Below are 22258 nucleotides of genomic sequence, written 5' to 3'. Positions count from 1 at the left end.
GATGGCCCTTACATGGTCAATGTGGCAGCAGAGGAACAAGATTATTTTTTCTAATGATACTTTTGATGGCAACAAACTATTGGAGGAAGCTATATTTCTACTGTGGACCTGGCTGAGGAACTTTGAGGAGAATTTTACTATCCCCTTCAGTCACTGATCGTCAAATTTATCATCGGCTTTTGTATAATAGTGGGGGGGGGGGGGGAATATAAATAGTTGTAATGGCAGCAATCATATACTGTATTTTCTTAGTTTCTGGTTCCCATCAAGACTGATTAAAGTTTGACTTTGGAACCAGTTCACTGATATATCATGCTATTTGTATCCTTAGTACCTTTGGTACTTCATTATCAATATAAATTATCTTTGCTGATAAAAAAAATGTTGTTCATGCTTTATTGCTTTTTTTAGTAAACCTATAATGTTGTTCCCAATTCTTTTTCTCTGGTGCTACTGTGTTTCTGATTAATAATATATACTTTCTGCCTTCCAAAAAAAAATTTGAGTTACACAATATTTTTATCTTTGACTTGAACAACAATATTCTCAAAGAAAGAAACATGAATAAAGATAGAAGGCCAAGCTAAAGTTTTGGGTAATTAGGTAAAGGAAGGAAAATATTTGATCAGGTAAAGGAATTGGAATGAATTCTGCAGCTCCTATAGTTACATGGTGGGTGGCTTGACAATCTGAAAACCATTCTTGAATAGAAAACCCTTCAAGGCTGTGAAAAAGGGTTGAGGTGTATGCTTTTGTTGGGATATGCTTGGAAATAGGTTTTTAAGTTTTTACTACTTGACTGTCAATTGAATCAGTTACTTGGAAGAGATTAAACACCACTATGAGGTCTTCGTTGAAGATGTTAACCAGATTGAATCTGGTTGTGTGCCTTTACCATCTTATAATTCTTCTACAGAGGGCTCAACAAGCCATGCTAGTGATGAAGGAGCTAGCAAGAAGGGAGGCCACTCTTGGAATAGTAACAATGAATGTAATCATGGAACTAAGGCTTCAAGATCAGATCAGGAACGGCGAAAGGGTATTGCATGTACAGAGGATGAACACAGGTTAGCTTATCTTTGCTTCAATATTTAGAAAAGTAGAAAACATATATATTCTAGTATATGTCATTGTGAACAGCACAAGGCAGGTTCGATTGTACTGTGGAAGAGGCAATTTTGACAGGAAGCTTACTTGTTACCTCTTTTGTTCATGCTTCATGATTTCCAAAAGTTCAATTGTAAAAAATGCTAAGTTTTATTTGAGCTGAGGGACTTAAAATGAACATTTTTAGAATTTGAGGGACTAAAAACATAATTAAGCCTATAGTTAAAATATCATAGCACCACTTTTCTATTGTTTAAAACAGTCCTATTTAGCAAGACAATATATAATTTTCTTTTCCTTTTACTAGGTTTGATCATCATCCCTATTATACACAAATATCTGCAGGAGCCTGTGTACTTATTTTTTTTATCAGCAAAGATAATATTTTATAAATATGGAAAGGAGTACCAGAGGTACTATAATACAGCAGTATGACTACCATAGGAATGGTTCCAGAATCAGACAGAACTAGTCTGACAGGGAACCATTATATGGGTACTAGTAGATATACATGTATTAGTCAAAAAGTTCTATCCTCTACTGATGCAAAAGCCCCGTGTAATGCTACTTGACCATTGATTAAAAGGGAAACACTATAATGGGCATTAATGCTTACCTCGAGCAAATGGCTGAGGCTTCTGATCTGATTTCTTTGGAGACGATTGTTCACTTCACCATATCAACTTAGAAAAAGAACTTATTGTCGAAAACGCTGCAGGTACAACTTTAGACAAGATAGCTCCCAATCCTGAAATATGAAGTATAAACCCTTCAAAATTCTAATTCCAACCGAGCAAGTCAAACTCAAAGGTGGAAACATATCTTGGCCCCTTTATATACAGATTCATCAAAGATCATATAAACTATAAACACACTCATACAAATTGTGTTTCGCTACGACTTACAACATTAGTGTCTTTTATTTCCTTTATTTCATCCTAACTCCATTGACATTTAGATAACATCCATTGAGTACAACCCCAAGTGCGTGCTTGACTGCGTGGTACATGTTTGATACTCTTGCCATTTTAACAACATCTTACAATGTAATGCTCTGTTTGGACAAAATGTAATGAAAAAAAAAAGTTGTTTTATGAAAAATAATTAATCTAACTACAAATAGTTCAAGAGGCAGAATGTTTCATTAAGCTTTCTATTTCTGACTGTAAATTAAAATTTTAGGGGGGGGGGGGTGGAGTGTGTTTGTATTTTTGGCAGAAAATGTTTGATTAAGCTTTCTCCGTTAGTTACTTACACCATTGACCGAAATCATGCCATAGTCAAATAACATGAAGGTTCAATCCAAAAATCAAGTGGATAGGGAAAGAGGCACTCACAAGTCTATAGGCCTTAGACAAAGGTTCTCCTAATCCAACAATGCTTACGAACCCAAAGACTTCCTACCAAGGTAACAAAATGACAATTGGTTAGCCATGTATGCAACCTTTCACAGTAATGTAAAATACACGATATCCAAAATCATACTAATTATACCTCAAGTTTTTCTCTTTTGGAAGAGATACGACTAATGAGACGACCGTCTGGCAAGATAACAGTAATCCAAATTACTCGTTCAACATTCCTATAATCCTGCAATCATGAGGCAGTGAGGCACACACAATTTAGTAGTGCTTTTAGAAACAAAGTACAACAAATCCTCCTACCAAATCAATAAAAAATTATAAGGGTAATGTACCCACACACAGGACAAAAAAGGCACAGCAAACAAAGGTTATGGTAACAGTATATATAAGAAGAAAAAAATATTCATATGCACATGTGAGGTTATCTAGCTATGATAGCTTTAAGATAAACAATAACAAGAGGGTATATATAAGAATCAACTCATGCATCCAGCTCCTGCAAGACCTGATATGTTCTATTCAAAATGTGAATATGAACGTGGCAAAAATAGGCTAATGTAATTAGTTAATCAAAATATACGTTAGGGAAATTATTTTCAAAGAAAAATATTTCTGCTTCTAATTAATTATTAAAGCATTATGATCCTTTAAACTGCAGCAGTTGTTAGTTTGCATTTTGTACCACCTTGGCAGTGCTTAGTCTTCTCGTCTATCTATGGTCAACAAGGTCAAAGTCTGCAACATATAATTGAAGAACAGATTTGAATCTGCAATAATTTTAGTCATTCACCTCTTTCCTATGTTTCTCTCTGATCGAGGCCGTACCCGAATCAAATAAACATGAAAATGCAGTAACTAGGAAGTGATCCTAGGTCGTTTCCCAACGAGCAGTGACAAGCCAAATGTTCATAATATACTTGCAGTAACAGTAACGATGGAGGGGGGGGGTTTGGTTGTTTGGTAATTAAAGAGCAGAACAAATAAAATGGAATACGAAACTACTAATATTAAAAATGGGTTGTTTCCTCTGATTCAGAAGCCACTCTCTTATCCTGGGTTATGGAGAATTCGTCCCTAACAGTCAACCACTTAATCCAACCCTATTTCAATTTACTAAGCGAAAATCAACTTAGGGTTTTCAATACGTGATTAGGCACCACATACACCAGTTAGCCCTTCGTCCATTAAGCATGAACGCAAGTTAGGCTCAGAGGCAATTAATCGAACACGAAGCGTGCACCGATTAATATTCACGAAATTGGGATAACTGGTGAAGGGAAAACTGCCAGGAAACCACATTACAAACGAAACCTCAAAGAGAGTTGGGCTTCGTCCTCAAAAGGAAACAACACCAGAAAATCTAGCCTTCCATGGATTCAAACAGAAAACGCAAATGAAACATGAAGCAGAAACGTAAATGAACAAGAACGTAAATGAACAGAAACGTAAATGAACAGAAACGTAAATGAAAGTAGAAGAAGAAGCAAGAATGAACTCGTAATTAGAAGCAGAAAACGGAAATTTGCATTAAGAACGAAAACTGTAACAAGGGCACAGAAAAACGTGAAAACCTAAAACCAAAGCTCTGAATAATGAAAATAGCATAGCAGAATAGAATGCCCTGCATGAATCCCAAGGCAGCTATTTAGAAAGAGTCACTCAAAGTCACTGGGCCCTATTACAATACTCTGGCCCAAAACGAAATAAACACTGAACCACATAAAATAAAATTGCGAAATTTCCTAATTAGAAATTAACTAAGGTAAGCGCTGCTTTATTTGCCCTCTTCAAGTCCACAACCAAAATCCGGATTAAGCCCAATGTTTCATTAATTCCTGAAATTAGATTAAAAACATCAAATTAGCTAAATGAGCCCAAATAATAAAACTGCCTAATTAATTGACAATTAAGACCAATCAATAATTAAAATGGTGCAAAAAGGGTTTAGAAAATAGAAGAAAATGATGGCACATCAAAACCCCCCATACTTAGCCTTTTGCACTCCTGGGCAAAATGAAACAAAGAACAAAATCCAAGGATATGAAAGGGAGACAAACAAAAACATTCACATATTTCTCAATGAACATCAAGGAATGAAAGGAATGGGTAACATCTAACATAAGGAGATCCAAAAAGTCAAGACATTCATGAAAATCATCCAAGCAACCCAATCATGGCAAAATAGTTAATCAGCTCAAGAATGAAAAGTGATAAAGCCTCACAAGATATACACTCTATCTCTCAAGTGTCTAGGCTACTATTTACCCTCAAAGCACCCATGAAAGCAAACACCACATAAACTTGGCAAGATTCTAAAATTGACAATCAACCCATAAACACAAGTACATGAGGATCAAAAGGTCTTTTAAGGTTGTAATGGGGCCAAGGACAAGGTATGGAGAAATATGGAATAAGTGGCTAAATCCCAAAGGAATAGAGGAGCAAAGGGGAATAAGTGCATATTAAGAAAAAAATAAAAAGAAGTAAAGATAAAAATTAAACATGAAGAGTAGAACCAAGAGTTTCATCATTCTTGTGCCATTTAAGATCTTATTCACTCAACTTTATTGCTTTTCTTTTTCTTTTTTTTTTCGAATTTTTTTTTTCAATTTTTTTTTTTTTTTACTCTTTAGCCTTTGAGAAACAACATTTCATTCAGCATGTCCAACATTTAACCAATATACAATGTACATCAAGTATGGCCCAAAATACATCATGAAGCATAGCCAACAAAACAAGTTGTCCAATGAAACAAAAACCCCCCACACTTATTCCCAAAACAATTCCAAAGCTCCAAAATTCTTTAAGGATATGGTAATATCATGGTTTTTCACTTAAGGCTTGTAGTGAGCTTCAAAACAAGGAAAGGGAAACAAGGCTCAAAAGGGCTATCAAAGGAATTAATTCAAGGTAAGTCCATTTGGCTAGAAGCTTATAAGAACAAAATTGCCTTAATCATTTCCAAATATGCATGTGAATTAGGACGCATCAACAAGAATCAAGCCAAGGCTATTGTGCAAGCAATCAATGGGGCAAAACACACCAAATGATTATAATGATGGATGGCTCAAATTCTCACAAAGGTAAAATCATCACTTTCAAATTGAGCTTTCAAAACTATCATGACATGTAGAGAAGAATCAAGGATTTCAAGTCACAAAATGTCAAGAACTTTTATTTTCAAAACAATTACCCATTTCTTGAACATATCCTATAATTCAAAGAAAAACATGCAAAGTCGTACGTGCACATGAAATTGACCCAAAATATTAAACTGAAAATCCGACGAAACTAACAACATTAACAAATTAACACAACTAACAAATTAACAAAACCAACAAAACTAGCAAAACCAAAGAACACTCCCCCCCATACTTAAACAACACATTGTCCTCAATGTAGCACAATTAAAAGATTAAAAACAATTAAATCATCAAAGAGAATCGGAAGAGTGTAATAAAAGCAAAGAAGGAGATAGGAAAAGAAAAACTCCCTAAGTCATGGTGGAGGAAGAGTAGGGGGGAGTAAGGAAGTCTCTTCCACCACTACGTCCACTAAAGAAGGGTTCGTGAGGAATGGCTTAAGTCGATGTCCATTGACCTTGAAGCTCTTGTTTGTGGAGTCGCTTTTGATCTCAACTGTACCATAAGGAAAAACATTAGTAACAACAAAAGGACCAATCCACTTAGACCTCAACTTACCACTCATGAGTCCAAGCCTAGAATTATACAATAACACTTTTTGCCCAACCACGAAGTCTTTTTTAACTATCATGCTATCATGGAACTTCTTGGTCTTTTCTTTGTAGAACTTGGCATTCTCGTAGGCTTCTAGGCGGATTTCATCTAACTCACTCAGTTGCAACTTCCTTTCCTCGCCAGCTTGATCCATAGAGAAGTTGCAAGTCTTCACTGCCCAGTATGCTTTGTGCTCAATTTCCACTGGAAGATGACATGCCTTTCCAAAGACAACCCGATAAGGAGACATTCCTATGGGTGCTTTGTAGGCAGTCCGATGTGCCCAGAGAGCATCATCAAGCCTGGTACTCCAATCTTTCCTGCTTGGCTGCACAATCTTCTCTAGAATTCTCTTGATTTCCCTGTTAGAAATTTCTGCCTGTCCATTAGTCTGGGGGTGGTATGGTGTGGATACCCTGTGTACCACCCCGTACTTTTTAAGCAGAGCATGCATTGTCCTGTTGCAAAAATGGGTTCCTTGATCACTAACAATTGCTTTAGGTACTCCAAACCTGCAAAACAGATTAGACCTGACAAAGTCTGCGACAACTTTAGCATCATTAGTTCTAGTGGGCTTGGCTTCCACCCATTTTGAAACATAATCAACTGCAAGGAGAATATAAACATAACCAAAAGAGACAGGAAAAGGACCCATGAAATCTATACCCCAGACATCAAACACCTCACAGAATAGCATAGGTTGCTGAGGCATTTGTTGTCGCCATGTAAGTGTATTTCCTGCTCTCTGACACTGCTCACAAGTGCTGTAGATCTTCCACGCATCTTTAAAGATGGTGGGCCAATAAAAACCACAATCAAGCACTTTGCGAGCTGTCCTTTGAACACCCAGATGACCTCCCGGTGCGGAAGAATGATAGAACTGCAGGACTGAGTCAGTCTCATGATCTGGAATGCACCGTCTAATGACCTGATCACTGCACAATTTCCACAAGTAGGGGTCATCCCAAATAAAATGCTTAGCATCACTTTTAATCTTATCTTTTTGGGCCTTAGATGCTAAGGGAGGAAAAACAGAGGCAACTAAATAATTGACAATGTTAGCAAACCAGGGAGTAGAAAGAGAGTCAGAAATACTATACAATATATACAAATGATCATCCGGGAAATCATCCCGAATAGGTGAATCTGCATCAGAGACACGTTCGATCCGACTCAAATGATCAGCAACTAGATTTTGTGCTCCGCTCCTATCACGGATCTCCAAGTTAAACTCTTGGAGCCAGAGCATTCATCGGATCAACCTAGGCTTAGAATCAGCCTTCTTCAACAAGTACTTTAGAGCTGCATGGTCAGTATAAACAATAATGCGAGTACCAAGCAAATAAGATCGAAATTTTTCAAGAGCAAAAACTATGGCTATAAGCTCTTTCTCAGTAGTAGTATAATTTGCTTGGGCAGCATCTAAAGTCCTAGAAGCATAATATATCACCCTGGGCAATTTATCAATTTTCTGAGCAAGGACAGCCCCCAATGCATAATTTGATGCATCACACATAAGCTCAAAAGGGGCTGTCCAATCGGGTGCCTGGATGATGGGGGTGGTAGTCAACGCTCTTTTGAGACAATCAAAAGCCTCTTTGCATCTGTCATTAAAGTCAAACTTCACCTCCTTTTGCAACAAGTTGGACAGTGGAAGGGCTACTTTGCTAAAATCCCTTATAAAGCGCCTGTAGAATCCTGCATGACCAAGAAAAGATCGCACCTCTCGCACACAAGAGGGGTAAGGCAATTGTGAAATAACAGAAATTTTTGCAGGATCTACTTCAATGCCCTTATTGGAAATAATGTGGCCTAAAACTATACCTTGCTCAACCATAAAATGAAAATTTTCAAAATTTAGAACAAGGTTAGTTTCAATGCATCTATTCAAAACTTTTTCCAAACTATTCAAACAACCATCAAAAGAGGATCCATATACAGTGAAATCATCCATAAACACCTCTATGCAATTTTCTAAAAAATCACTGAAAATACTAATCATGCACCGCTGGAAGGTACCAGGGGCATTGCACAGGCCGAAAGGCATCCTCCTATAAGCAAAAGTGCCGAAGGGGCAGGTGAATGTGGTCTTTTCCTGATCCTCAGGAGCAATAGTAATTTGCATATAACCAGAAAAACCATCAAGGAAACAGTAGTGGGATTTACCTGCCAGGCGTTCAAGCATCTGGTCAATGAATGGCAGGGGAAAATGGTCCTTTTTGGTAACCTGGTTCAGCCTCCTATAGTCAATGCAGACTCTCCAACTGTTCTGCACCCGAGTAGGAATCAGCTCCTCCTTCTCATTTCTGATCACTGTGAGGCCAGTCTTTTTCGGGACTACCTGGACGGGACTCACCCATTGGCTTTCGGAGATAGGATAAATGATTCCAGCTTGCAAAAGCTTGGTTATCTCCTTCTTCACTACATCAAGAATCACCGGGTTGAGTCTTCTCTGTGGCTGTCTTACTGGTTTAGCTCCATCCTCTAAATTTATTCGATGCATACATGTGGATGGGCTAATACCAGGAATGTCCGCCAGGGTCCAGCCTATAGCCTTCTTATGCTTCTTGAGAACTGACAACAACTTCTCCTCTTGCTCATCAGCAAGGGAGGCAGATATAATCACTGGAAAACTCTTGCTATCATCCAAGTAAGCGTATTTTAAATTTGATGGCGAGGCTTCAATTCTGGGTGGTCGGCTAGACAGTGGTAGAAGGAGATGGTTTCTCAGCCTTTACCTCATAAAGAAAGTCAGAGGTATGTGTACTTCCTGAAACATGGTTAGTCCTATCTGACTCTATAAAATCAATCTCAAGAGGTAAAACACCACCACCAGGCATGCAATCAATATCACTCTCAGATTCACTCTCAGCATCAAATTCAGACATATGATCAAGTACAATTTCAGACTCAATGCATGAAGAGTGAGAGGCATGCAGATTAGAATAAAGATCAGTCATGTATTCATCAACAACATGGTCAATTATTTCAGCACGAAATACAGAAAGATCTTCAGATGGGTATTTCATAGCATCCAGAATATTAAAATGAACAGTTATATCACCAAACTCCATGGACAGTGTGCCTACATAAACATCTATCTTAGTTCTAGCAGTTTTCAGAAAGGGTCTGCCTAGAATGATGGGAACTGATCCTTGAGAAAACCCATCTTCCATATTCAAGATATAAAAATCAACAGGGAAAATCAGTTCACCAACTCTAACTAAGACATCTTCTATGAAACCAACAGGATAGGCAACACTTCTATTAGCTAAATGAATTACCACATCAGTTGACTGCAAGGGACCTAGAGATAGAGAATTAAAAATCGACAGAGGCATAACACTAACTGAGGCTCCTAAATCTAGCATGGCATTGTCAAACTTACTATTCCCTATAATACAAGGTATGCTGAATGTACCTGGATCTTTGCATTTTTCAGGAATTTGAGGAACAGATTTACCAATCAATGCAGAGACATTTCTGCCCATGCTAATTCGTTCACTTCCTTTAAGCTTCCGCTTATTAGTGCACAGCTCCTTCAAGAATTTGGCATATCTTGGAATTTGCTTTATTGCATCCAACAGAGGTATGTTTACCTCTACTTTTCTAAATGTTTCCAAGATCTCTTTCTCTGCCTCTTCCATTTTTTTGTTGGAAACTGCTCTTGGAGGGAATGGAAGAGGGGGAATGTGCTGCTTCTGCAAATCAGAATTACCTGTGGAAGAAGATTCACCTGCACAAAATTGTTAGGTAGATTTTTGTCATCACCTTTTTCTGGAATAGAGTGAAGTTTGGCAGGTTCATTTGCAGATGAGGAAGGTGCTACGGGTTGAGGTCCTTGACACTGCTTTCCCGACCTCAATGAAATGGCACTGACATTTTTGGGATTTTGGACAGCTTGAGAAGGCAGCTTGTCAGAATTCTAGGACTGTTGTTGATTCAATTGGGTAGCTAATTGTCCCATCTGATTGGTTAAGCTCTGAATGGAGGCTCTGGTCTCTTGCTGAAACTGCATGTTCTGCATAGTCATTTGCCTCACAAGTTCTTCGAGGGAAGGTTGTGGAGGGGCCTCAACTGTTGGCTGTTTCTGGGGTTGTTGCTGTTGTTGGATTGGTGGAGGAATGTATGGTCTGCTTGGGCCAGCAGCATTTTGGAAGGAAGGAGCAGGCTGCTGTTGTTGTTGCTGAGGGCTGGACCATCTGAGGTTAGGGTGATTCCTCCATCCAGGGTTGTATCTGTTTCTTGAAAGGTCATAATTGCTCTGCTGTGGTTGATTTTGCTGCTGAGGTTGAGGAGGTCTATTGTAAATATTTGCAGCATAAGCTTCAGGCTGCTCAATTGCTCCAGGTTGCTGCATGGAAGGGAAAAGGTCTGTATGGTGGTCAGCAGAGGAGCACAAACCACAAACCCTTGCGACAGGTACAGATTTCTGATTCAAGGCCAGCTGGGTTACCAAGTTGACCAACGCATCCAGTTTGCCTTCAAGCTTCTTAGTTTCAGATGATGCAGATGGGTTGGTAGCTACCTCATGCACTCCTCTAATGACTATGGCATCATTTCTGGCACTAAACTGCTGGGAGTTGGAGGCCATCTTCTCAATTAAATTTCTGGCTTCAGCAGGAGTCATGTCTCCAAGGGCTCCACCACTGGCAGCATCTATCATACTTCTCTCCATATTACTGAGTCCTTCATAAAAATATTGGAGAAGAAGCTGTTCTGAAATCTGATGGTGGGGGCAACTGGCACATAGTTTCTTAAATCTCTCCCAGTACTCATACAGGCTCTCTCCATTGAGTTGTCTAATACCTGAGATATCCTTCCTGATGGCTGTGGTCCTGGAAGCAGGGAAAATTTTTTCCAAGAATACTCTCTTAAGGTCATCCCAGCTCGTGATGGACCTTGGAGCAAGGTAATACAGCCAGTCTTTTGCCACTCCCTCTAATGAATGAGGAAAAGCCTTCAGAAATATGTGATCCTCTTGGACATCTAGGGGTTTCATGGTGGAGCAGACAATGTGAAATTCTTTCAAATGTTTGTGCGGGTCTTCACCTGCAAGGCCATGAAACTTTGGAAGCAAATGAATCAGTCCAGTCTTAAGAACATATGGGACATCCTCATCAGGGTATTGGATGCACAAGCTTTCATAGGTGAAATCAGGTGCAGCCATTTCCCTTAGAGTCCTCTCACGAGGTGGAGGTTGTGCCATGTTCTCAGAATGTGCAAAATCAGAATGCTCAGAATCAGAATGCTCAAAATTATAATGCTCAAGATCAGGATGTTCAAAATCACCAATAACAGAATGCACAGATTCACCAGTTATGGAATGCTCAAAATGATCAAAAGGTATAAAATGATGCCTAACTAATCTATGAAATGTCCTATCTATCTTAGGATCAAAGGGTTGTAAGTCAGATGGATTGCCTCTAGTCATACACTACATTCAGCATGCACACAACTAGTTGCCTTGTCATGTAAATAAAGGTGTAGGTTTGAACTACAGCTACCCTCAAATGATATCCAAGTGACTTGAAATTTTGTGAGCAACCTTATAAAATGATGAGAAGATAGCACAAAAAATTTCAGACAAAAATTCAAAGTCTAACTATGAAAGCTAAAATTGGTAGGTTAAGAAAAATAAGTGAATAAAACTTGAAAAATAAAAAAACTTTTGACAGAATCGCTTTTTTTGGACGATGGAGACCTCAGCTAGCCTACCGCAGGCTGCCACGGCGTAGGAAATTTTTTTCTACCCCAAATGCATATATAATAATTGCGATTCTGATAACCGGAGCAAAAGTTATGGCCGTTTGAAGTTTTGACAAACACAAAATTTGCTAGTTTTTTGGAACTTTCAAATCTGACCAAACTAAAGGCTCTAGCTATTTTTCCCACAAAATATGGATTAAAAGAAGTTACCACAAAAAAATTCAGCCAAAAATAACAACCCTAGCTACTAAAACAAAAAATCCCAATTAATTCAGCATGGGTGGTCGCTAAAATCCGTCTCTAATTGATTTCTACTACTACTCTGTTTTTCCGCGAGCTGATTTCTACTACTACTCTGTTTTCAAGCACAATCTTCACAGCAAAACACCCAAGACTGAAACAGGGGAAACGCTTAATGGTAAAACTGAAACAGAACACACATTAAACAAAATACCAGGACACTAATCAACACTAACACACATACTAACACAATACTAACAATTAAACATAAAACACGAAAGGATTAAACACACAACACTAGCTAGCTATTATGAACCTTTGGACACTGCTCCCCGGCAACGGCGCCAAATTTGATCGAGGCCGTACCCGAATCAAATAAACATGAAAATGCAGTAACTAGGAAGTGATCCTAGGTCGTTTCCCAACGAGCAGTGACAAGCCAAATGTTCATAATATACTTGCAGTAACAGTAACGATGGGGGGGGGGGGGGGTTTGGTTGTTTGGTAATTAAAGAGCAGAACAAATAAAATGGAATACGAAACTACTAATATTAAAAACGGGTTGTTTCCTCTGATTCAAAAGCCACTCTCTTATCCTGGGTTATGGAGAATTCGTCCCTAACAGTCAACCACTTAATCCAACCCTATTTCAATTTACTAAGCGAAAATCAACTTAGGGTTTTCAATACGTGATTAGGCACCACATACACCAGTTAGCCCTTCGTCCATTAAGCATGAACGCAAGTTAGGCTCAGAGGCAATTAATCGAACACGAAGCGTGCACTGATTAATATTCACGAAATTGGGATAACTGGTGAAGGGAAAACTGCCAGGAAACCACATTACAAACGAAACCTCAAAGAGAGTTGGGCTTCGTCCTCAAAAAGAAACAACACCAGAAAATCTAGCCTTCCATGGATTCAAACAGAAAACGCAAATGAAACATGAAGCAGAAACGTAAATGAACAAGAACGTAAATGAACAGAAACGTAAATGAACAAGAACGTAAATGAACAGAAACGTAAATGAACAGAAATGTAAATGAACAAAAACGTAAATGAAAGTAGAAGAAGAAGCAAGAATGAACTCGTAATTAGAAGCAGAAAACGGAAATTTGCATTAAGAACGAAAACTGTAACAAGGGCACAGAAAAACGTGAAAACCTAAAACCAAAGCTCTGAATAATGAAAATAGCATAGCAGAATAGAATGCCCTGCATGAATCCCAAGGCAGCTATTTAAAAAGAGTCACTCAAAGTCACTAGGCCCTATTACAATACTCTGGCCCAAAACGAAATAAACACTGAACAACATAAAATAAAATTGCGAAATTTCCTAATTAGAAATTAACTAAGGTAAGCGCTGCTTTATTTGCCCTCTTCAAGTCCACAACCAAAATCCGGATTAAGCCCAATGTTTCATTAATTCCTGAAATTAGATTAAAAACATCAAATTAGCTAAATGAGCCCAAATAATAAAACTGCCTAATTAATTGACAATTAAGACCAATCAATAATTAAAATGGTGCAAAAAGGGTTTAGAAAATAGAAGAAAATGATGGCACATCACTCTCCTAACATTCTTATAGAATCTGACAGTTTATTGGTGTAGTAGCTTCATGCATGCTACACATCTTTTTTTTTGGAAGGCAGAAAATATAGTATATTTTATTAATCAGAAAAACAGAAGCACCAGAGGTACTGCTGGTGACATTTACATAAGTGAAACACAACTATTATACCACCCTCCAATACAAGATTAAAAAGCCAACATTGACCCAACCACATATACTAGATATGTATAATCTTAGTTGTGGCATAGCTTTGCCTGTACTAATTACTAAATGTCACAATAGCATTGTTAACTTTCTCTCAAATTAAACAACACCTACTCTACAAATGACACATGGTGGTCCAATAAACCTCAAATACAGAGTGAAATTCTCAGCCCTGAATTTTCAGTTTTTCAACATACCTATAACCATGATTCGAGTTTATCATAAGCTAAACTAAAGTATAGAGCATCAACATAGCTTCTTTATATTCATAATCACTTTTCTTTGTGTATAAAGAACAAGCTCAAGAGGTTGCTCAAGAGGTTGGCATTAACAGATCCACTTAAACTGTTACAAGAATACAATAAGGGTAAGGGAAACTTCACTAAGGAGAAGAAGCACAGAGTTGTCACGATGGTCGAGTTAAATATGAGATACCCTAGCCATGTTTAGTTCACTAAGTGTGCGATACATGAATGCAATCAAATATTTATACAGGATTAGACGAAACATACCTACGTGAGGTGGCGAAGGAGAAGAAGCACAGACTTGTGACGATGCTCGAGTGCGACGAACACGATGCTCGACCTTAGACAAAACGATGGTCAGATGGAGAACAGACAACTTCAAGGTAGATGGAGAACAAAGAGAGCAAGAAAGCTTAGATGGAGAAGAAGACAGAGAGAATGAGAAGACAACGCAAAGGATACGAAACATACCTAGGTATGGTGGCGAAGGAGAAGAAGCACAGACTTGTGACAATGCTCGAATGCGACGAACACGATGCTCGAGCTTAGACAAAACGATGGTCAGATGGAGAACAGACATCTTCAAGGTACATGGAGAACAAAGAGAGCAAGAAAGCTTAGATGTAGAAGAAGACAACGAGAAGGAGAAAACAGCGCGAAGGAGACGAAACATACCTAGGTATGGTGGCGAAGGAGAAGAAGCAGAGACTTGTGACGATGCTCGAGTGCGACGAACATGATGCTCAGATGCAGACAGGGACCTTCAAGGTAGACGGAGATTAGAAGAAGAAGAGAGCGCGAAAGCTTAGATGGAGAATAAGACAGAGCGCGAGCTTCATAGGGCTCACCATATTTTTTAAAATATAAGTTCAACATCGATTTTTTTTAAAAAAACCGATGTTAACAACATGATGTTAAGGTTAACATCGATTTTCTGGAAAAAACCGATGTTAACATATCAAACGTTAACATCGGTTTTCTCAAAATCCGATGTTAATAAACTTATGTTAACATCGGTTATTTGGAAACCGATGTTAACTAATAAATGTTAGCATCGGTTTTTCCAATAACCGATGTTAATGCACTTCGTTAACATCGGTTTTTCACAAAACCGATGTTAACGTATACACGGTATTTACAATTATGCCACCGCGCATATGTTAACATCGGTTTTTTTAACAACCGATGTTAACACACCGATGTTAAGGATATAAAGTATTACCTTGGGTTTAATGAATGTGCTAGACAATAAAGAGGTTTGCTACTCTTAGTCCAACGGTCCATTAATATTTTGTGCACTACATCATAAAAGGGTTATTCTTCATTTTCTTGTCAGACTTGTCTCACGTTTTGAATCATTGAATCTCACATTTCATATACCTAGTGAAGACAAGCCATATCAAATTTTGTCTTTCTAATTAAGAACATTATAAATAGGAGCAGTGAAAGAAAGTATGTAATCAACCTTGTTCCACCAAATATCATCCAACATGGTTTCTTTCACTTTTTTTTTTCCTTTCCAACATCATCATTCTTGTAAGTAGACCATTCAGGACTAATAACCATCTTTTGGAGTCCTTCTTTCAAACTCCTAAACCTCTTAAGCATCACAATAGTTGAAGCAAATCTTATAGGAGCAACAGAAAGCAACTTCAATGAGTTGTCGTTGTTGTACATTGATAATCTCATAGTTTTCCATGATAAAAATTTTAATCCAAGAGTATTGTTTGATCCAAGAATATTGTTCATAAGTATCATTGTTTTTCTCAGCATCATTGGCTGCACAAATATTTTTCAATGCAAGGTTCAAGGTGTGCACAACACAAGGAGTCCAATAGATGACATAAAACTCGTTCTCTATTATCATACCGATTGCCTTACATGCAATTATATTGTTAGTAACAATTTGTACCACATTTGATGACCCAACCTCCAAAATTGCATCTTTGATGTGTTGAGCAATGAAATACTTGTCCTTTATATCACCGGAGCAATTTACCACCATTAAGAATATTGATCCACTCTCAGTGTCAAACATGAAGTTGATAAGAGATATTCTTTGAGGATCACTCCACTCATCACTAAAAATGGTCACACCTTTCTAGTTCCATAAATTTCTTATTGGTTGCAAGAGGTTCTCCATATGGCTTCTCTCTGTTGTAAGGTAGTTCTCAACTTATTGTAGCTTGGAGACTTATATCCACTGAGATTAGGAGTATTGGCAACATAAGAAAAATGCCTCCCTATAATAAGGATTCCTTGCTAAATGAAATAGTAGTCTTGAAGAGAAAAATATCCCTGCAATTCTGGCATCAAGAACATCTCTGTCTTGTAAATTGAAACATTTTTCTAATGGACCTGGGACTTTTGGAGGAGCACCATCTTGTGTTTGTTTGTTTACCAATTTTGATTTCGAAAAGGCTGTTGAGAAATTCAAGAGGTTGGCTTTTTAATGAAGCTTTGAATTTTCTTTATCCAAATCTGATTATAAAGCAGAAATCAAGAAAGCAATAGATGCAGTGGAGAAATTTGAAGGTCTTGTTATTGAAAAGCCGCATGAAGAAATTAATGCCTTTGTTGAAATCTTCAACAATGCTTATGAAGCTTGAAAATGAATCCAACAGTATGATAAAGCTATTGAAGAAATCAAACTATCTTTGCTAAAGCTATTGAAGAAATCAAACTATCTACCCATGAGGATAGAGAAAAACTAGCCAATGCAAGGCTAGAAATGGGTATGACAGTAAATGATCTGATAAGTCATTTAGAAAAGCTTATTGCTCAGGAAGAAAGTTCAGAAAGTATTGCTAGCTCAACTTTGTCCTACTTAAAATAAACTGAATGCAATTCGTCAACAAATTACAGACATTCGATCATCTAAAGAGTCGAATGAGAAACAAAAAGAAATGTTCTATTCGGTAGCTACTTCCATTGCAATAATTTTAAATGAACATCTGGAAAAGAAGCTAGAAGAGATTATTTAGAACAAGCTCAAGTGCAATCAACAAATTCATGCATTATCTACTTGGATCGAGGTTCATAACGAACACAAAATGCCGTCAGCAACCCAATTCATCTTCAAATTAGCTTCAGTCTTGACATAGTTGTTATAGAGCAAAAAACTCCCGTAACAATGTGATACAACTGCTATGCTCAGGGACTACCTTCGAGGGCCAGGACCTCTAGATAAGGAAAAGAGAGGCAAGAAAGCAGAGAAGCAAAGATTGAAAAGGATAGTATTGTTCTTATTGATTTGCTAGTTATTTACATATGTATATATAATGCCTATTGCTAACGGAATTATCCTGATTCTCTAGGAATATTTCTTTAAAAGAATTGGTTGGGAATGTTCCCTAGCAAGAGACAACACAATCCAGCAAATCCTTCACTGCCACTCAGCTTTTGCATTGCATATCAGACATAATCCTTGAGGTACGAAGGTATGGTAATGCTGCTCTTACTCTTTGCCATTTGCACCCGTGTTTGTTGTTGTGATTCCTATTTCTCTTTCTGTTATTGGTTCTGCTATGCTATCATCTTCCTTCGGCCCTTGAAGAATCACCTTGTTCTCAAGGTGATGATCCTGTCGCAGCTGGTCCCAGTCTTCCCATGAGGTGTCGTGGGGGACAGTCCCCACCATTGGACTAGCACTTCCCATGGAGCATCCTTGTTAGGAGATGAACGATGACAATCCAAAATAGCTAAAGGAGTGATTAAAGGCTGATCATTGATGAAGTGGTCTGGCAATTAAGCGATGTTGGCGCTATCGGGGGTGTCGTGAAACTGTTTGAGCATTAAGTAGTGAAATACAGGGTGTATACGAACACTTTTCGGGAGTTGCAATCGATATGCGACTGGGTCGACTTGGTCAATGATTTGAAACGGACCGTAGAAGCGTTTAGCCAGCTTTCCGAAAATAGCCTATGCTCCCTTGGCGGATCGCTACCGGTATGGACACAGTTTCAGGAGGACCCAATCCCCAGGTTCAGAAATGATCTCTCGCCGTTTGGCATCAGCATGGCGCTTCATGCTAGCTTGGGCTTTGATCAAATTTTTGCGAATACTGTTAAACACTTCTTCCTTGTGTGTCAAAATCTCATCAACAACGTTGAGATTCGAAGTGCAAGAGAGGTACTCCAGAAAACTAAAAGGCTTTCGTCCAAACATGATCTCATATGGTGTGGTCCCTGTGCCAAGGTTCCATGAAGTATTATGGGACAATTCGATCCATGACAGAAATTTGCCCCAAGCGGCTGGCCGGCGGTGAACAAAAACCCGCAAGTATTGCACAATCATGCGATTCATAACTTTGGTTTGACCATCGCTCTGGGGATGGTAAGCTGAACTCATTCGTAAACGCATGTCGTTGAGCCGAAAAAGCTTCTGCCAAAACTCACTAATAAATAACGGATCCCTGTCCAAAACCAAGCTTCTGGGAATGCCATGTAACTTCATGACAATGTTAATGAACAAGGAGGCCGCCATGTGAGCCATATGTTCCTGGGGAAGTATACCCAAATGAATGCCTTTTGAAAAGCGATCAACAACGACGAGTAGAGTGGTCTTGCCCTGGTATGGAGGAAGGCCGGTGATGAAGTCCAAGGAAGGATCCTCCCATGGACAAAATGGCACTGGAAAGGGACAGAGTAATCCCACTACCCTTTTTGTTTCGTACTTTGTAATATGGCATTCAACACACTTAGCGATGAACTGTATGACATCTTCCCAGAGTCCAGGCCAGTGAAAATTCTCCGAGAGCCGTGCTATCATCTTTGCGACTCCCATATTTCCTCCTGTGGGTGTTGCATGATATTCAACAAGGAGAGAAGGGATGAGGGGAAGGTTGCGTGGTAACCAAATTCAGCCTTTCTTTATAATAAGGTCCTGAGTAATGGTGTAGTCGGGATGTGCCGCCGAGGAATCTAGGATAGCTTGACACTGACTGTGGTATTGAGGATGAGAGGCCAATTGTTGGTGTAATTCCTCGAGAAAGGTCAGACAAGGAACTGAGAGTATCATCAAGAGTGAGGATGTGGTTTCCGGTAGCCTGGACAGAGCATCAGTGGCCTTATTATGATTCCCAGACCTGTATTGAATCTGGTAGTCATACCCCATCAAGCAGGCCAAATACATATGTTGTTTGGGAGTTTGGATGACCTGAGTCAACAATTCCTTAAGGCTCATGTGGTCAGTGATGATTGTGAATGAGTGGCCCTAGAGATACTGGCACCACTTCTTCACTGCAGATGTAATGGCAAATAACTTGCGTACATATGTCGATGCCTTGAGAAGCTTCTTGCTGAATGCTTTACTAAAATAAGCTATGGGGTGTCTGCGTTGTGTTAACACTACTCCCATGCCATTACCTGAGGCGTCTGTCTCGACTGTGAAAGGCACCTGAAAGTCCGGTAAGGCCAGAACAAGGGCTGTTGACAAAGCATGTTTGAGGTTCTCAAAGGCTTCCTGGGCTTGAGATGTCCATTGAAAAGGTTCCACTGTGGTGGATTTGACCAGGGGATCAGCAATCATAGCGTAGCCTCTGATGAACCAATGGTAGAAACCGGCCAAACCCCAAAAACTTTGCACAACCTTAGATGACTGAGGTGTTGGACAGTTAGAAATGGCGGTGACTTTTTCGGCCACGGGTTCGACCTCTTTCTGTGAAACCACATGCCCCAAATATTCAACTTGTGGTTAGGCAAAAAATCTTTTAGAAAGCTTTAGGAAAAAATGATTGTCGAGTAATACCTGGAATGTCATGTCCAAATGGCGCAAGTGATCATCCACTGACCCCACTATATATAAGTATGTCATCGAAGAAGACGATGACGAAACGGTGAAGGTATGGCAAGAATATCAAATTCATGGTTGCCTGAAAGGATGATGGGACATTTCATAATCCAAAGGGCATGACCTTGAACTCATAGTGACCATGATGAGTTCGAAAGGCCGTTTTAGGGATGTCGTCAGAATGCATCCGAATTTGATGATAACCTTGCAACAGGTCGAGCTTGGAGAAGCACTGTGCACCACCTAATTCGTTGAGGAGCTCATCAATGGTGGGGATGGGAAATTTGTCCTTAATCGTGAGAGAATTAAAGCCCGATAGTCCACACAAAAATGCCAAGAGCTATCGTGCTTCTTCACGAGTAGAACCGACAAATAAAATGGGCTGGTACTGGGCTAAATCAGGCCTTTCTGAAGCATGGAGTCAACTTGCAATTCAATCTCCTGCTTTGAAAATGAGGATACCGATACAGTCTTATGTTAATCGGCATAGACTGAGGAAGTAAGTGAATGTGGTGGTTCGTGGCTCGCGTCGACGGGCAGCGTCCTGTGGGCTCGAAATAGGGCACTAAATTTGGTGAGGAGGGCTTGAATTGAAGGAGGTAAGTGATGCAATCCTCCCTAGGAAGGGACCAATCACTAGAACCATGAGCAAGAGGCTCCAAGAAGATTGGGCTAGAGCTGCTGAAGAAGGCCCTAGGGTTCTCATGAACCTTAGGGTAGATTTCTGAGCCCATGGGCCAAGGTTGGGTCCAATTATCTTTGTACATATTAGACTAGGATGTCATTATATTTGGTCCTTGTATATAGGGCTCCATATTGTAGGTAGGGTACCCTAGAAATATAGGATTTTTCAGCCCTTGTATTTTTGGGCACCTAGACTAGTTTTGTATTAGGGGTAGTTTTGTAATTTCACATGCACTAAGTGGATATTTGATGTGTGTGGTTGGAAATAAATTTAATTGAATTGGTAGAAGCCCAATCCAATTAAATTTAGAGGGGGAGGTGAGCATTTGCTTACTACACCCCATTGCCACATCATATAGTCACACTTTGTGCATGTCCTTCATGCTTTTCATGCCTCATGACACCTAAGCACACTAGTGGAGAATCTTGTAATTGATCTTGGATTAGTGGGCTGAACCATAACTAAAATTCACTAATCATAATTAGTGAAATTTTGGCTCCAAAGTTTGGCTCCACAAATTCAATTTCAAATTCAAGTGAAATTTGAATTTCCCTCCAATTTTGTGTGACACTTAGGCTATAAATAGAGGTCATGTGTGTGTATTTTTTTCAACTTTGATCATTTGAATATTAACTTCATATTTCAGAGCTCCTTTTGAGCACAAAATTTCGTGCTCTTCTCTCTCTCTCCCTTCATTCATCTCCTTCTTCCTCCAAGCTCTTATCCATGGCCTCCTATGGTGGTGAGCTTCTTCTAGACTCATCTTCTCCTTGAAGTGGCGTCTCCTCTCTCTCTTCCTTCTCCATTCCGCTGCCATTTATCTCCAAGAAGCAAAGGAATCCATTGATGAAGAAGATCCTAGGCCTACAAGCTCCAATGGAGCTTGCATCAGTAAGTCCTCCAAGTGCGAAGAGGATTTCTCCTCGGAGAGAACAGTGATATGGAAGTAAATCCCAGGTCCCTGGTTCTGATATAAATGATGGAACTAAGTGGATGTTAATAAGCTCAGGTTGGCTTCAAGGTCCCCTTGCAATGTAACCAAATGACCGTCGTAAATGAATTGCATACACAAGGTGGTGTAGTCAGTGAGTACGACCCCCAACGATTTTAGCCACTGAGGCCCAGGACGATGTTTGGGCCTGATATCAGAAGCACGTATAGATCAACGGTAAAGGTATGGTCCCTGAATATGAAATGGGAATGGCGTCACAAATACAATGGCACTCCAGATACTGCCCATTGCCTACCATGACCCGTAGAAGAGGTGGTGTCTCGGCATGTCAATCCCAATTGGGTCACAAAGTTGTTGTTGAATGAAGTTGTGGGTACTAACCCCATCAACTAAAAGGACAAGAGGGTGGCCCGGCGAGGTTGCCCGCTAGGCGTATGGTCTTCGGTGGGATGAGGCCCACCTACGAATTCAAAGAAATTTGGGTCGGGTATAGGTCTGGGTTATCGGGTGGGTCTCGGGGTGGTGTATTGGGTGGGTTAGGAATGGGTATATTATGGGTAGTTGGGTCTTCCTCATCCGCAATGAGGAGAAAAAACCCTAGAGGCACATCGATGTCCTATGTGGAATTTCTCCTCACAATTGAAACAGAGACC

The 22258-nt window shown here is 39.4% G+C and overlaps 1 non-coding gene and 1 pseudogene across 1 annotated transcript; one reads left to right on the top strand and one right to left on the bottom strand.

Moving 5' to 3' along the window:
- Positions 1–6101: 6101 nt before the first annotated feature.
- LOC114411180 lies at positions 6102–14377 on the bottom strand (annotated as a pseudogene).
- On the top strand, positions 10933–11039 carry LOC114413928. Its single transcript, XR_003667067.1, has one exon. It is a non-coding gene; the product is annotated as a small nucleolar RNA R71 (small nucleolar RNA).
- Positions 14378–22258: the final 7881 nt, after the last annotated feature.

This window comes from Glycine soja, chromosome 5 (assembly GCF_004193775.1).
Source record: "Glycine soja cultivar W05 chromosome 5, ASM419377v2, whole genome shotgun sequence".
Taxonomy (NCBI): domain Eukaryota; kingdom Viridiplantae; phylum Streptophyta; class Magnoliopsida; order Fabales; family Fabaceae; genus Glycine; species Glycine soja.
This window is presented reverse-complemented; position numbering and strand designations above follow the sequence as displayed.